The 16,106-nt window shown below is 44.7% G+C and overlaps 1 non-coding gene across 1 annotated transcript; it reads left to right on the plus strand.

Annotated features, from left to right (window-relative positions):
* Nucleotides 1–15,103: 15,103 nt before the first annotated feature.
* On the plus strand, nucleotides 15,104–15,177 carry TRNAP-UGG (transfer RNA proline (anticodon UGG)). Its single transcript has one exon. It is a non-coding gene; the product is annotated as a tRNA-Pro (tRNA).
* Nucleotides 15,178–16,106: the final 929 nt, after the last annotated feature.

Consider the following 16,106-nt stretch of genomic DNA (forward strand, 5'->3'; position numbering starts at 1 on the left):
TTTGAGTGATTTTGGAATCAAATTCAAGCAAGTGCCATTGCTATGTGATAATGAGAGTGCCGTAAAGCTCACCAACAACCCGGTTCAACACTCAAGAACAAAGCATATTGATGTCCGTCATCATTTCATAAGAGATCACCAACAAAAAGGAGATATTTGCATTGAGAGTGTGGGCACCAAAGATCAACTTGCTGATATCTTCACCAAGCCACTTGATGAAAAGTGGTTTTGCAAGCTAAGGAATGAATTGAACATACTTGACTTCTCAAATATGTGTTGATGCACCCCCATTAGATGACATGCCTCTCCTTCGAGCAAAGCAAGGTAAAATTGATTGACATGTCATCCATCCATTGCTAAGGACTTGTTTAGTGCATCTAGTCATTCCTATCATGTCCTAAGCTCATTCATGAAAATCAAATGAATTTGATGCTTGTATGGTACCACTATTGCTTGTATGTTTGAAATGATCTAGTGGTAGCATATGACATGTTTATGGGCTTGTAAACCTAGTGTTTGATCTAGAAAATAAGCTACAAGTGTTTAACTCAACATGGTACAAGATAACCCTTATTTGGAGGTGTGAAGAAGCTTGTCCTTGGATCAAACCGAGTTAAATATCTTTTGCAAGTAATCTAGATTGAACCAAATTGGGAAAATGATCCTCATTTCACATGGTTTCACCCCAACCTATCTATAATTTGAGCTCACATTTTGTGCTAATTGTTGACAAAGGGGGAGAGAAATTCACAAAGATAGTAAGATAGGAGGAGCAAACAAATGAAAACAAATGAAATGACATTGTAAGGGGATCAATAAAAAAATGCACATAAGTAGGGGGAGCAAGCTCATAAACTTGTATGTTGTATGTGAATGTGCATTTCATATATTTGCTTGCATGGCATAAGTTTTAAATTTGAATATCCATGCTTGTGTGGTGTATGCTAGTTATAGGCTTGAATGATGAAATGAGAAACTAGCATGCATAGGCTAAAGTAACTAGACTTATGTTCATCATATGAAAACTAGACCCTTGCTTGTAATGTTGATCTCATGGGGTATTCTAGCTTTTGTGCATGTCTGGTTACTAATGGTGCTAAGGATGGTATATTGGTGCACTCCGATTGGTATCATGCTTCAAAGGTCCATCTCTTATACCTTAGCATCATACGGTAGAAATTGTCTCCTCTATTTCCTATCTAAGCATATGTGCAAGCTATAATCCAAACTCTTAGCACATATGTAGGGGGAGCAATTGCTACCATTTGGAGTTCATGAAACTTGTCCATATTCTTTTACATAGGGTAAATATACTTGGGCAAGCAACATGGATTCAATTGAATTTCAATTCATATCTTTGTGAAAGGGTTGTCATCAATTACCAAAAAGGGAGAGATTAAAAGCTCTAGTTTGGTTTTGGTGAATTGATGAAACCCTAAGTGCTTACCTAGTTTATCAAGTGATCATGAGATAGGTAGCACATTCCAAGTGATGAAGCAAATGAAGATCATGACATGAAGATGGCGATGCCATGGTGATGATCAAGTGCTTGGACTTGGAAAGAAGAAAGAGAAAAACAAAAAACTCAAGGCAAATGTAAAACTTATAGGAGCTATTTTATTTTAGTGATCATGACACTTAAAGAGTGTGATCACATTTAGGTTTGATAGCCATACTATTAAGAGGAGTGAAACTCGTATCAGAATGTGGTTATCAAAGTGCCACTAGATGCTCTAACTCATTGCATATGCATTTAGGATCTAGTGGAATGCTAACACCCTTGAAAATGTTTGTTAAAAATATGCTAACACATGTGCATAGGGTGATACACTTGGTGGTTGGCACATTTGATCAAGGGTGAAGAAGTTAGATGTGAAAAGGAGTTGGTCTTGCTGGTCACTGAGTGACCAGACGCTGGTCTCAGAGGGACCGGCACGTCCGGTCAAGAATGGCAGCGTAGACGCCAGCGTCGATCATCGACCGGACGCTGGGTCTTGGACTGACTGGATGCTGTGGTTCAGCGTCCGATCCTATTGTTGGGTAGCGTAGAAGGAAGTCACTGAGAGACCGAACGCTGGCAGGGTCCGGTCAAGCATGACCAGACGCGTCCGATCAAAGAAATTCATTTCTGGAACCTTACTGAAAATGACCGGACGCTGGAGGCTAAGCGTCCGGTCAGTATTGTGCGCTGCGTCTGGTCAACAGATGACCGTTAAAATCCGACGAATAGTATTTAAAGCAGGGGACACATGGCATGTATCATGTGACCGGACGCTGAGGGCTAGCGTCCGGTCGATCGGACCGGAGCATCCGGTCACCCCACGCTGTGCCCAATGAAGGGGTACAACGGCTCTATTTCGTGGGGGCTTCTATTTAAGCCCCATGGCCGGTTGAAGCTCACACCTTTGGCCATTTGCATTGACATAGCAACCTTATGAGCTTAGCCAAAGCCCTCCCACTCATCTCCATCATTGATTCATCATCATTGTGAGATTGGGAGAGAATCCAAGTATATTGCTTGAGTGATTGCATTTAGTGGCACTTGGTATTTGTGTTTCGCTGCGGGATTCACTTGTTACTCTTGGTGGTTGCCGCCACCTAGATAGCTTGGAGCAGTGAGGATCGTTGAGAGGAGGTTGGTGATTGTCTCCAGCTCCAATTGTGGTGATTGTGAGGGGTCTTATGCCTTCCCCGGCGGAGAGCCGAAAGGTAACTCTAGTGGATTGCTTGTGTCATTGAGTTACCTTACTTGTGGGTAGGTTTTTGCGGTGTCCAATTGTGTGGATGAGGTTCATGCAACACCTCTTAGCCGCTGAACCACCAAGTGTTGGTCGACACAACGGGGACTAGCGTGTCGGCAAGCACGTGAACCTCAGGAGAAAAATTAGTTGTCTCTTGCCCTTTGGTATTCCCCCAGTGATTGATTTAGTATTCATCTTGTGATTGGTTCACTCCTCTATACGGCGGTATAATCACCCTACTCACTCATTTATATTCTTGCAAACTAGTTGTGGCAAGCTCTTTAGTGTAATTAGAATTGAGAGCTTGCTTTGTTATTTTAAGTTCATCTAGTGGAGCTCTTTAGAGTAGCAAGATTGAGAGCTCTTAGTGAGTAGTAACATTGCAAGTTGTGTGCCTAGTAATTATTGCAACTAGAATTGTTAGATAGGTGACTTGCAACCCTTGTAGAGCTAGAGCAAGTTTGCATTCGCTATTTGTCATACTAATCAAATTGCTTTAGTTGATTTGTAGATTTTTTAATAGGCTATTCACCCCCCTCTAGCCATATTAGGACCTTTCATAGGGGTTATGCACCGGGGCTTGTCTGGGTAAAATATATATTAAAAAGTTAGTATCTGCATCTTCAGATCATCCACCATCAACTAGATAGAAAGCCCATTGCATTATCTCCTGGAGAGAATACCATTACACCATCTTCGGATTCCCAATCATCCTTCAATTGATCCGTTGATCCATCATCGTACCTATATGATATGCATGTGATGCAATGCAAAGACGTAATTAATCGACTACAATTGTGACTCGTAAAATACAATTTACGCCTCTCAAGTTAACGGGCTAGTTCTAACGACGATCGTACCTAGGCTACATCTACCCGTTGTCGGATAAGACGTTATTTCCCAACAATTATTTTAGTTATATAAACCAAGGGTGTTTCTTTATTTGAATAGGACCTCATTATCCATCTAACAATCTAATTATTCTGGAGCTACAAAAATTACGGTGAGTACCTAATATTGCTAGATACCTATTGTGGAAATTTCGGATCTAACACCATTACCAATTTACCATAACAATTTCTTCAAGTTTACATTTTTATAATATTAAGCATTCTAAATCAATTAGAGCAATCCTAAAACATACCGAATCTATGTGAACAAAATACACTAACAGGTAGATCATGATTTTAGAAGCTCAACAAAACTAGTTTGGTATTTTTATGATTTTTCTATGATTTACTACAAATTTTACAAGTTTATTCCCGAAACTAAATTAGAAACCGCTTTAGAGACTAAAGGGCCAGTAGTCATCAAATCGGCCCTGCAGTCAAAGCAGCCTAGGCGGGGCGCGGCATACGCGGCCCAGGAGTGGCAGTCCGTGGTAGGCCGGCCTAGCGCGCGGCACAGGCGGCGACCCAGTAGCCAAAAGTGACCGGCCCGCACGAACGCGCGGCCTAGGCCTGGCCAAGCGGTGCGGCGAGCCTCAGGCGGGTGTGCGAGCGGCCCACCAGCCAGCCCACGCGGCCAAGGCAGCCTAGGCGGCGACCACAGGCCGGCCCAGCGCGAGCAATGGCGCGGCACAATAGCGAATCGGCCCCTGAGCTTCTAGCAAATCACCCCGCAGTACATCCACACTATTCACTCAGGTCACGTATTTTGCACCGAGATCCTTGTACAAATTTTCTGGATTTATACCCTTCTCACCTTATCTTCTTCACACAGAGGAGCAGAGGAGCACGAAACGGGCGCGGCGACCGGTGGCTGACGAGGAGCAGGCCAAGGCGATGACGCTCCAGGGACGCAGCGCCGACACTGGCGAGGTGCTACGGTTTGGGTGGCGGGAGCTCGTGGCGGCATCGGCAGCATGAAGATACGGCCGTCGAGGAGGATGTGGTGCTACGGCATGGTGCACGGCGAGCAGCTGGGCATGGCGCACGGCAAGCAGTAGGGCATGGTGCACGACGAGCAGCAGGGCACGGTGCGCCTAGGAGAGACAGCGCCATGGAGCAGAGCGGCGAAAGAGCAGGTAGCAGCGTGCCAGACCTGGCCGGAAGGGATGGCCGGCCACGGCGAGGGCGGATGAACCGGCGACGTGGCGACGAGACAAGGGCGCGGGTGGCCGGATGCAGCACGGAGGTGAGGCGGTGGCGCTGCGGCGCCGGCAGGGCGGCTTCATGCGACAGGCGGTGGAGGCAGGGCAATGGTGGGCTCGGCCTAGGCGGGAGCTCGCGCGAGGTGGTCCTAGCAGCGCCTGCGCGGCTACAGGGCACAGCGGCCAGCGAGGCAAGCTGAGAAGGGGGCGGCGCCGTGGAGCAGCAGGAACGATGTGGTAGTAGGGGCTTGCGCGCTCGCGTACGGTGGCCAAGCATGGGGAAGGTTGGGATGGTGCTGCGAGCACGGGCGCAGCTACGACAGTGCACGACTCGGTAGAGCAAGCAGAAAGGCTGAGAGCACGAGTGAGCGGGGAGGGTGCTCAGAGACAGGGAAAGCAGGCGCGAAAGAAAAAGGCGAGGAGACCTGAGCGAGTTCGGCCGAGCACGTGGTCCGGTCGGCGAGTCAGAAAAGGACCAGACGGTACAGTAACAATGCTCGGCTTCACGACAAGAATAGAGAACTTGATTTGAGCGAAGCAGGTGAGCAGCAGAGCTGGACGACTTGGCGTAGCAGAGGCAATAAGGACAAGCAGAGGCAGATATGGATAAGACCATGGTAGCAGAGCCAAGCAAGGTAGGCAAAGAAGTAAACGCAAAGGCCAGAGAGCATGGATGCGGACGGATGAGTAGACTTTGCAAATGCAGAGCCACGATGATCAATAGCAGTGCCAGGCGAGTACGCTGCATGCTAGGAAAAAATAAACGAAGCTACTGCGCTCTCTCTTGTCAGTTCGTGCTTATCAAAATGAACCCGTGAGTATATATATATATATATATACATCGTTCTATTTATTAATAAATTTTATTTTATTTATAAGAGTTGCTTTTTATGCTTAATTTAACATAACAACCTTTCGCTAGCATCGTCGTTCGACATTCCTAAATATCTTTATGCACTGAATACTTTAACTTGGCGTTGATTCGAATCCACAAAACTAAGTCACACATGATTCCCTTATCACTTCGAGTATGTTTTAAATCAAAATCCGAGTGACTCATTTCGGAAATTTTTCTTAGACCTAAATCACGGTGCTAAATAAGCTTGTAACACCAGGGGTGTTACAGTCAACCCCACACCGTTAGGCACCACCACCTCGACTCCTTCATGCTCCTGCTAGTCGTTTGCTCTGGGCTAGCCCAACCTACAACACAAGCCGTGCTTTTCAGTCTAGCCAGACATAGGAAAGGGTCCGGTGTGCCATCCCTCGGCCGAAGGCTAGGCCCGTGGCCCTAATCGGCCTAAGCTGATGTCTACGAGTCGTGCTTTCACCAGGCATGTGTCGTGCCGAGCCAGGCGGCCTGTTTGGCCATATTTAACTGCAACAAGTGGTCTTCTGCAGCGCCTCCAACCACACCACCCACCCTGTCATTCCTACACCTAATCAAACACTATGTCGAGCCAGGCTGAGAAAAAAATGCTAGGTCAAAATCTTTGGCTTGAGCCCGCCCAGACGCATTGGTGTGTTAGGCCGGTTTGTTTATTTTTGAATGGATTGAGTCGGGTGGGCGTGTCAAGTGGCCCATAATTAGGCCTAGTCGTCATGTGCCACCGAAGTCGTAGAATGTCACGAGGCCATGCCGAGGCCCATGGAAGGGAAAATAGATCCACGATAGGGGCCAGATCGGTCCTTGGGGGAGGCCTGAATCCTTTGCTGTTAGAATAATAGGCAATTTCCATGTCATTTTAATTCCATAATTTAACAGCATGATGATGACATATAAAGAAATATTAAACATTGAAATCATGATATCGATTATATCCATGGTGAAAATAATGCTAGATCATGTATCATGAGAAACATATGATAAACAGAAACATATGAACTTGATTCATAAATCATAACAGAGAGAAACTGACATGATATACATCTCAGATTTGCAACAAGCATAAGGCTACATATGAAGCAACATGACTGTAACAATAAAGCACATACATGGAGCATATATTTGACAGAAACAGACCGGTAAGACTGGACATATGGAATAAATTGAGAGAAGATGAAACAATCATACCCTCCCGTCCGTGATTCCGAAGTCGACATGCTGTAGGAGAAGAATCCTCGATGAAGAAGACGCCGGTGATCGGGAAGAAGATGAAGACTCTTGGGCAGTCACGTAGACGCTCCCTAAAAACCTAATTGCCGATCCCCCATGCAAGGTCCTGAACGACAAGGGCTTCGGAGGCACCTGCCCTCTCGCTCCTCCATGCGCGTAGAGTTACGAGATGAGGAAAGCTATCGAACAACTGAACTTTGTTTCTGGAATGAGTCTCTAGATTGAGTCTCTCTTTTATCTGGAGTTGGAAGAATCGCAAGGGAAGCCAAGAAGCCTCAGAGGCATGCACCGGGAAGATCGAGAGTCTCAGGGAGATCAAGCATCAGGTCGAGTTAGTGGGTGCTAAAAATTAACACACCATACCCGCCCGCCTGCCACGCCCCGGCCCGGCCACCGGCGGCGGCAGCGGCGCGCGCGCGCGTGTGGCACACCCTTGTCCGTTTCTCAACTTCTCAAATTAGACGGATCTCTTCCAATCATTTAAGTTGAGTCAACATCCTTTTAACTTCCAATCCGGTACAAATAATAATACCCACAATTACAAGCCATAGTGAATTACATACTGAAAAACCAAATGGTAAAGAATTACCATACCCAGTTGCTCCGTCTCTAGTATCAGTAGTGACAACATTTGCTGATTTCTTTTCCTGCTTGAACTTGCGCTCAGGACACTCACTTGCCCAGTGCTGTTCACTACCACAAACAAAGCAGCCTCCATCTCTCTTGTTGTTGTTCTTCTTTTTAAACTATGTTGTTTGAATAGGCTTAGTTGTGTTCTCTTGCTTGTTCTGGTTTTTCTTCTTTTTATACTTGCGGAATCCAGAGTTTCTCTTCTGTACCACATTAGCAGTAGAGGTCTCAACACTCTTTCCATTGTCTTTTGCTCTCGCTCTCTCCTCAACATCAAGAGTACCAATGAGCTCTTCAACATTGAACTCATGTCTCTTATGTTTGAGTGAGGTAGCAAAGTCCTTCCAAGAAGGTGGTAACTTGGCGATTATATCACCAGCCACAAACTTGTTAGGTAAGACACATGGAAAGAGCTCAAGTTCCTTAGCTAGTGCCTGAATCTCATGAGCCTATTCCACTACAGATCGGTTCTCAACCATCTTGTAGTCATACAGCTGCTCCATGAGATACAGCTCGCTACCAGCATTGGTAACTCCAAACTTTCCCACAAGTGCATCCCATAGCTCTTTCCCTGTAGGAAGGATGATATAGCTTTTCTGGAATTTTGGATCAAGTGCGCTAATCACTGCACCTCGAAAGAGGTTGCCATCAGCCTTAAACTTAGCCTCATCCTCAGGAGGCAAGTTAGCAGGTTTGCCATCAGAGATATGATAACATGACATTGCAGTGAGCCATAATTCCATCTTAGCTTTCCAAACCAAGAAGTTTTTACCATCAAAAGGATCAGGCTTTAACACAGCAGCAAAACCTCTGATAGAAAAATGCCTATAATTAGGTTTTTGAATTGTTAGAATAATAGGCAATTTCCATGTCATTTTAATTCCATAATTTAACAGCATGATGATGACATATAAAGAAATATTAAACATTGAAATCATGATATCGATTATATCCATGGTGAAAATACATGCTAGATCATGTATCATGAGAAACATATGATAAACAGAAACATATGAACTTGATTCATAAATCATAACAGAGAGAAACTGGCATGATATACATCTCAGATTTGCAACAAGCATAAGGCTACATATGAAGCAACATGACTGTAACAATAAAGCACATACATGGAGCATATATTTGATAGAAATAGACCGGTAAGACTAGACATATGGAACAAACTGAGAGAAGATGAAACAATCATACCCTCCCATCCATGATTCCGAAGTCGACATGCTGTAGGAGAAGAATCCTCGACGAAGATGACGCCGGTGATCGGGAAGAAGACGAAGACTCTTGGGCAGTCACATAGATGCTCCCCAAAAACCTAATTGCCGATCCCCCGTGCAAGGTCCCAAACGACAAGGGCTTCGGAGGCACCTGCCCTCTCGCTCCTCCATGCGCGCAGAGTTATGAGATGAGGAAAGCTATCGAACAACTGAACTTTATTTCTGGAATGAGTCTCTTTTATCTAGAGTTGGAAGAATCGCAAGGGAAGCCGAGAAGCCTCGGAGGCATGCGCCGGGAAGATCGAGAGTCTCAGGGAGATCAAGCGTCAGGTTGAGTTAGTGGGTGCTAAAAATTAACACACCACACCACGCCCGCCCGCCTGCCTGCCTGCCTCGCCTCGCCACGCCACACCCCGACCTGGCCCGGCCGGCGGCGACGGTGACGGTGCGCGCGCGCGCGTGTGGCACGCCCTTGTCTGTTTCTCAACTTCTCAAATTAGACGGATCTCTTCCAATCATTTAAGTTGAGTCAATGTCCTTTTAACTTCCAATCCAGTACAAATAATAATACCCACAATTACAAGCCATAGAGTTATTGATTTATTAGATATATAATGGGCCTAGCCCATAATAAATCCAACAATCCTCACCAAACTCTAGGGTTTGTAACTGTATAGTTCCAGAATCACAATTCTTTGATATACTAGTGTTTCGATGGAGACTGTTAAGTTGAACATCCACCTAGAACAAGAGTTTCACTCAGTCACAACTGAACAATGGACTATGCCTTGAATTGACAGTTTTGTGTGAGGTGAGATTCACTCAAGTCCTTTGCTGGTACTAGGTTGCAACAAGCATCCCCACTGTTTGAAGCATATAAGTCACACTTCTATGCCTTTCATGAGTGTTTAGGGATAACCCAGGTCCCATAGACTGTGACCAGTAGTTTGACTCATATAGGTGTACTTCTCAAAAGATGTTCTGTAGGACAACATCTCATCTTTATTAGACTCTCGAAATACATTAAGGTAAACACCATCCTGCCTTACAGAAAGAAAGATATGCATCAGAGATAGGTTCATAGGGAACTTTCCTCTCAATCTACTTATAGCTTGTTTCACCACTCTATTTCACGGGATCTCCGATCACATAGAGCAGGTTACCACTACAGTAGACTTTCACATGGGTCTCATACCCATCTCTCTCGATGCACTCTCTATCACATTTCGTGACAGTCCCTTAGTGAATTGATCTGTCAGATTATTCGACGTGTGAACATAGTCCAACGTTATAACTCTGGAGGTTTTCAACTTTCTGACAGTCTTTAATCTTCTTTTAACATGCCTTGTGGACTTCATGTTATTCCTGGAACTGTTGACCTTTGTGATCACAGTCTGGTTGTCACAGTTCATTGAAATAGCCGGTATCGGTTTTTCAACTACCGGTAAATCCAACAGGAAATCATGAAGCCACTCGGCCTCAGCTCCAGCAGTGTCCAATGCAGCGAGTTCTGCTTCCATTGTAGACTTCGTTAAGATAGTCTACTTGCAAGACTTCCAGGAAACAGCGCCACCTGCAAGCAGAAACACATATCCGCTCGTGGCATACAGCTCATCAGCATCAGAAATCCAGTTGGCATCATAGTAGCCTTCCAGCACTTTTGGATGTCCAGTATAATGAATACCATAAGTCATAGTACCTTTCATATAACGCAACACTCTCTCAAGAGTACGCCAGTGATCATCTCCCGGGTTTGACACAAACCGGCTCAGCTTGCTCACAGCATATGAGATGTTAGGCCTTGTCGCACTCGCAAGGTACATGAGTGAGCCAATGATCTGGGAGTATGTCAGTTGATCCCTTGCTATTCTTCGATTTTTCCTCAATAGCACGCTAGGATCATAAGGCGTGGGAGCAGGATCACAGTCACTAAAACCAAAGCGACTTAATACCTTTTCCACATTGTGGAACTGTAACAGAGTTACCCCACCATCACCTTCTCTAATAAGCTTGATGTTTAAAATAACATTAGCTTCTCCCAAATCTTTCATTTCAAAATTGCTCGACAGAAGTTTCTTTACTTCCTTAATCACATTAAGATTTGATCCAAAGATCAGGATGTCATCAACATATAGGCACAGCATAACAGCTTCACCCCCACCATATCGATAATACACACACGTGTCAGCTTCATTCACAGAGAAACCATTAGATGTTAAAGTATTATCAAACCTTTCATGCCATTGCTTAGGTGCTTGTTTTAGGCCATATAATGATTTTAACAACCTGCACACCTTGTTCTCTTGACCATCCGCAATGAACCCTTCTGGCTGATCCATATATATCTCCTCTTCTAACTCTCCATTCAGGAAAGCTGTCTTAACATCCATCTGATGAATGATAAGACCATAAGAGGCAGCCACGGCAATTAAGGTGCGAATTGTAGTCAATCGAGCAACTGGTGAATAGGTGTCAAAGAAATCTTCACCCTCTTTTTGAGTATATCCTTTGGCCACAAGCCTTACCTTGTACCTCTCAATTGTACCATCAGGCCTAAGCTTTTTCTTGAAAATCCATTTGCAACTTATAGGTTGACAACCATAAGGACGGTCAACGACCTCCCAAGTTCCATTAGACATAATAGAATCCATCTCACTCCTTACTGCTTCCTTCCACAAGTCAGCATCAGGAGAAGAATATGCCTCTCTAATGGTGGTTGGTATGTCTTCCACAAGGTACACTAAATAGTCATCACCAAAGGATTTTGCAACCCTATGTCTCTTGCTCTTTCGAGTGACTATAGTGTCATCCTCCTTAGGGATGTGCACATGAGAATCTTCAGCATGATCTATTGGAATAGTGAGTTTGTGTTCATGGGGAATTATAGTCTCATGACTTGTTTCACTAGGTGTATTCTTCATTGGAAATTCATTCTCAAAGAATGTAGCGTCTCTAGATTCCATGATTGTATCAACATACATATCAGGAACTTTAGATTTTATAATTAAGAACCTATAACCAACGCTGTGAAATGCATAACCAAGGAAAATACAATCAATAGTTTTAGGCCCAAGTTTACGCTTTTTGTTGATTGGCACGTTTACTTTAGCCAAGCAACCCCAAGTGCACAAATATGAGAGATTTAATCTTCTCTTTTCCCATTCCTCAAATGGTGTGATCTCTTTGTTCTTTGTTAGAACTCTGTTCAGTACATGACATGCTGTCAAAATCGCCTCATCCCACCATTCCTTAGATAATCCTGCTGTACTCAACATGGCATTCACTAATTCTGTTAGAGTGCGGTTTTTCCTTTCAGCAATCCCATTGGATTGTAGTGAGAATGGCGGTGTCCTCTCATGAATAATACCATGTTCCACACAAAACTCATCGAAGACATTAGAGAAATATTCTCCACCTCGATCGGACCTTAACCGCTTTATTTTCCTCTCAAGTTGGTACTCAACTTTAGCTTTATAGGTCTTAAAATAATTAAACGCTTCATCTTTTGTTTTTAAGAGATACACATAGCAAAACCTGGTGGAGTCATCTATAAACGTGAGGAAGTATCTTTTATTGCCTTTAGTCAAAATTCCATTCATTTCGCACAAATCAGAATGGACAAGTTCTAGAGGTGCTAAATTCCTCGCCTCAGCAGCCTTGTGAGGCTTGCGGGGTTGTTTTGATTCAACACATACATGGCACTTAGACTTTTTGACCAAATTGAATTTAGGAATTAAATTTAGATTTGCTAACCACATAAGACAGCCAAAACTTGCATGACAGAAACGTGAATGCCATAAATCCGACTCATCAGAAATATTAACACAATTCACCATTTTATTACACACATCATGTAGTGATAAGCGGAACAAGCCTCCGCAATCATATCCTTTACCAACAAAGGAACCATGTTTCGACACAACACATTTATTCAACCCTAGATCAATTTTGTAGCCATCTCGACATAGCATAGACGCACTAACAAGATTCTTCTTGATGGAGGGCACACGCTGCACGCTCTTCAATGGCACCGTCTTTCCCGAAGTAAACTTCAGAATGACCGTACCAACATCAAGAACATGAGTACGCGACCCATTTCCCATCAACAAGGCGCCAGACCTCTCGATCTGGTAGGAAGAAAATAGAGAAACATCAGCACACACATGAATATTTACACCACTATCCATCCACCACTCAGGTGAATTACATACTGAAAAAACAAATGGTAAAGAATTACCATACCCAGTTGCTCCTTCTCTAGTATCAGTAGTGACAACATTTGCTGATTTCTTTTCCTGCTTGAACTTGCGCTCAGGACACTCACTTGCCCAGTGCTGTTCACTGCCACAAACAAAGCAGCCTCCATCTCTCTTGTTGTTGTTCTTCTTTTTAAACTGTGTTGTTTGAACAGGCTTAGTTGTGTTCTCTTGCTTGTTCTGGTTTTTCTTCTTTTTATACTTGCGGAATCCAGAGTTTCTCTTCTGTACCACATTAGCAGTAGAGGTCTCAACACTCTTTCCATTGTCTTTTGCTCTCGCTCTCTCCTCAACATCAAGAGTACCAATGAGCTCTTCAACATTGAACTCCTGTCTCTTATGTTTGAGTGAGATAGCAAAGTCCTTCCAAGAAGGTGGTAACTTGGCGATTATATCGCTAGCCACAAACTTGTCAGGTAAGACACATGGAAAGAGCTCAAGCTCCTTAGCTAGTGCCTGAATCTCATGAGCCTGTTCCACTACAGATCGGTTCTCAACCATCTTGTAGTCATACAACTGCTCCATGAGATATAGCTCGCTACCAGCATCGGTAACTCCAAACTTTCCCACAAGTGCATCCCACAGCTCTTTCCCTGTAGGAAGGATGATATAGCTTTTCTGGAATTTTGGATCAAGTGCGCTAATCACTGCACCTCGAAAGAGGTTGCCATCAGCCTTAAACTTAGCCTCATCCTCAGGAGGCAAGTTAGCAGGTTTGCCATCAGAGATATGATAACATGACATTGCAGTGAGCCACAATTCCATCTTAGCTTTCCAAACCAAGAAGTTTTGACCATCAAAAGGATCAGGCTTTAACACAGCAGCAAAACCTTTGATAGAAAAATGCCTATAATTAGGTTTTTGGATTGTTAGAATAATAGGCAATTTCCATGTCATTTTAATTCCATAATTTAACAGCATGATGATGACATATAAAGAAATATTAAACATTGAAATCATGATATCGATTATATCCATGGTGAAAATACATGCTAGATCATGTATCATGAGAAACATATGATAAACAGAAACATATGAACTTGATTCATAAATCATAACAGAGAGAAACTGGCATGGTATACATCTCAGATTTGCAACAAGCATAAGGCTACATATGAAGCAACATGACTGTAACAATAAAGCACATACATGGAGCATATATTTGACAGAAACAGACCGGTAAGACTGGACATATGGAACAAACTGAGAGAAGATGAAACAATCATACCCTCCCGTCCGTGATTCCGAAGTCGACATGCTGTAGGAGAAGAATCCTCGACGAAGAAGACGCCGGTGATCGGGAAGAAGACGAAGACTCTTGGGCAGTCGCGTAGACGCTCCCCAAAAACCTAATTGCCGATCCCCCGTGCAAGGTCCCGAACGACAAGGGCTTCGGAGGCACCTGCCCTCTCGCTCCTCCGTGCGCGCAGAGTTACGAGATGAGGAAAGCTATCGAACAACTGAACTTTGTTTCTGGAATGAGTCTCTCTTTTATCTGGAGTTGGAAGAATCGCAAGGGAAGCCGAGAAGCCTCGGAGGCATGCGCCGGGAAGATCGAGAGTCTCAGGGAGATCAAGCATCAGGTCGAGTTAGTGGGTGCTAAAAATTAACACACCACGCCCACCCGCCTGCCCCGGCCCGAGCCCGACCCGGCCGCCGGCGGTGGCGGCGGCGCGCGCGCGCGCGTGGCACGCCCTTGTCCGTTTCTCAACTTCTCAAATTAGACGGATCTCTTCTAATCATTTAAGTTGAGTCAACGTCCTTTTAACTTCCAATCCGGTACAAATAATAATACCCACAATTACAAGCCACAGAGTTATTGATTTATTAGATATATAAATGGGCATAGCCAATAATAAATCCAACATTTGCAGCACATGCTTCCATGGTCGCTGAGGATCAGAGCGCACAATAGAGAAGTAAGACATGTGTGAGGGGTAAGAGACTATGGATGGCTATATGCCACCATGGGCCGCCGCCGCTACGAAAAACAAGACAGAGTTTTTTTTGTACAATGACACTGTACAATAATTTGGAAAAGGGATGTAGCGCAGATTGGTAGCGCGTTTGTTTTGGGTACAAAATGTCACGGGTTCAAATCCTGTCATCCCTACCTATTACTTCTCCTATGGGCTCCTAAGGGCAGTAACGAGGGATCAATTGAGATCGATTCAAATTGGACAGCGGCGAGAGCCCAGAGCAAGGGGTGGACGGAGAGCTTTTCTGGTGATGGTGGAGTCGCCCCTCCCGTCACTCTGATAGACGTTGACGCGGAGGTGTACACATTTTTCAGAGGGCTCCCAAAGTCTGAAACTCAGATTTGGCGGAACGGATTATTACTTGACTGCCAATGCTTGTATGGTTGATAAATTTTCCCGAAGGGATCATGCAAGAACCAAGAATTTGTGGCAGCAGAGCGAAGTACTATGATGCCGTGCAGCATCGCAACGTGGACATGCATCGATGCCACGAGGCAGCAGCTGCGTTCGCACCATTGGCTCCTGGCACGTACGATGCCTTCCACTTATATAGTGTTGCACAAGATCCCGGCCCTCGATCTTGTCACCTAGTGGACCATGCATGGATCCAGCTTCTCCCTCCAACTAGAACTAGATCATCACGCTCGCGGCTTCGCCCTGCACGCACTTCTCCGTTCCTCTTCCGGTGCTTGTCTCTTGGCAGCACCGGCCGAGCGCAGGCTTTTCCCACAGCTGCTTGTCTCTTGGCGTTTTCCTCCCCAGTCTCCTGATCGCGACAGGAAATTGCGAGCTGCTGCCAGAGCTTGCCACCAGCGCTCATCGTATGGCCTAGTTCGACGCGCCGGCTGGTTCTTCGTTATAAACTAGGAAGTGATCCAGCAGTTCTTCAATCTCACTACTCTTCATCGTTATAAACCTGTTATATTGTGATCGATAGGGCATTTTCTGTGCAGCTTTTCCCCACAGCCCTCGATGGTCACCAATATCTTCTCTATCTCTCCTTAAATAAAGGGAGAGTTGTATCTCCTATAATAGTGTACGGCCACCTCCGGCCCAACTGCTG

The sequence above is a fragment of the Miscanthus floridulus genome, chromosome 11, assembly GCF_019320115.1.
Source record: "Miscanthus floridulus cultivar M001 chromosome 11, ASM1932011v1, whole genome shotgun sequence".
NCBI lineage: Eukaryota > Viridiplantae > Streptophyta > Magnoliopsida > Poales > Poaceae > Miscanthus > Miscanthus floridulus.